The sequence below is a fragment of the Vombatus ursinus genome, unplaced genomic scaffold, assembly GCF_900497805.2.
Source record: "Vombatus ursinus unplaced genomic scaffold, bare-nosed wombat genome assembly UNPS02010980.1, whole genome shotgun sequence".
Taxonomy (NCBI): Eukaryota; Metazoa; Chordata; class Mammalia; order Diprotodontia; family Vombatidae; genus Vombatus; species Vombatus ursinus.
Window position 1 is genome coordinate 8,127,679 of NW_020950758.1, and position 2,096 is coordinate 8,129,774.

Below are 2,096 nucleotides of genomic sequence, written 5' to 3' on the forward strand. Positions count from 1 at the left end.
CAGCCATTCCCAATTAATAGACATCCCCTCGATTTCTAATTCTTTGACACCACTAAGAGTTGCTATAAATATTCTTGTACATATAAGTCCTTTTCCTTTTTTATCTCATCAGGATACAGACCTAGTAGTGGTATTGCTGGATCAAAGGGAATGCATGGTTTTATAGCCTTTCGGCATAGTTCCAAATTACTCTCCAGAAAGGCTGAATCAGTATACAACTTCACCAACAGAGCATTAGTGTTTTGACTTTCCCACATCCCCTCCAACATTTGTCATTTTCCTTTTCTGTCATATCAGCCAATCTGACAGGCATGAGGTAGTAGCTTAGAGTTGTTTTAACTTGCATTTCTCCAATCTATAGTGATTTAGAGCAATTTTTTTCATATGACTATAGATAGCTTTAGTTTCTTCATCTAAAAACTGGGAGACACCTATACTTGAGGAGTTTAGCCATAAAAGGGAGAAGAAATATGGGATGATAACTGGTGGGGATGGCTGGATCAAGTGAGGGCTTTCGAGAAGAGAAGAGAAGGAACTAAGGTGATGGAGGGAACTGAGTGGGGAGAAGAGAGAGGAAGAAGAAAGGATTAGGAATAGGAGAACAGTGGGAAGGAGAGACAGGCTAAAAGTAGAAGTGGAAGGAGAAGAAAGGATGAGAAGAAATGGAAGATAGAGTAGAGGGGAGGAGGCAGCAAGTGGGGAAGAAGAAAGCAAGGAAGAAGAAGATAGGGGATAGAGTGAGGAGAAAGGAGAAGGGAAGAAGAGTGAGGAGGAAGAGAAGAAGGAGAGGGAAGCAGAGGAAGGGGGCTGGAGAAGAAGAAGGAAGAGGGGAAAACCTTGCCGAGGGCCAGGCTCCTTCTCCCTTCCCTGCGGGCACCTTGCCTGCTGCCCGAGACTGCTCCAGATGAGCCCCTTCCCCCTTCCTCCCACTCCTATCTCTTCCTGAGGCCAGTCTGCCAACCAGGATTAGCCTTCTTGGAGGCAGTCCCAGCTCGACCTTCCACTTCACATGAGCCTTCCAAGCCTTGGCCATGGGGCCTTGGTCAGCCATAGGCTTCTAGCTAGGACCCTGGAGCCAGAACTGTGAGGGACCTTGAAAGCCATCTCAGCTCACCTCGGGAATGAAGTTCGGGGAGGAGAAGGGCTCGGTGGGAGATCATGCAGGAGGGTGAGCACCATCATGACTCCAGCTCACTTTGGGTTCAGTCCACTGGCCCCAGCCGCCTCATTCCAGTGCCCAAGGTTAGCCAAGCTCACCTGGAGGCCATGCAGACTGTTCCCTAGGTGTTTGGAGAGTCTTCCAGAAAGGCTGTGAGCTCCCCCAGGGCAGTGTGAAGAAAGCTGGGTCTACACTGCCTCTTCTGGACTCTAGGGAAGCCTTGTGGGTACAGGTGAAAGAAGATGGGCATGGAGGGGAAAGCCGGCACCCATAGGTGTTCCTTCGACTTTCCCAGAGAAGGGGGTAGGCGATGGATCCAGAAAGCAAGTGAGCCTCTGAGGTGCCCGGAGAGCCTGGCTCTGCCCTCTGGGGCCACCAGAGGAGGTAAAACCTTTTTCCATCGGTGACAGGACTTCACGGACTTGAAGACGGCTGGCGTGTGCCCCTTGACTCTTTCCTTCTCCCCTGTTCCTTTGCTTCAGCTCCCTGCCGTGGAATCTGTATCTCTTCCGAGTTGCCTTCCTCTGAACGCTTCTGCTTTCCAAAAATGTCCTTCCCAAGCTGTGATGCCCAGGAAAGCACAACGCTCCAGATTGAGTCTGAGCAGGGAAGGGCCCTCCCTAGTCAATCCTAGGAGCTCAGCCTCTCACAATAGGGCTTAAGCTCCCTTGGCTTTCCGGTTGGCCAGAGCTGGAACGAGGCAGGACAAATGGGGCTTTGGCTTAGGGCATCAGTATCCAGAGGAGCTGTTTCTTCCTAGGAAGATACATTTCCTCCTGTTCCAGTTGTTGTCCCAGTGACTTGCTTTGCTGTTGGGAACTAGCCCCTACATTCCATGGTCCCCCTGGGGGACTCCAGCCAAGGTCCTTCTCACAGGACCCCAACCTCCAGGGAAGCCAGGGTCAGCCTGCCGCCTTCCCCCTCTGCCATGGCAGAC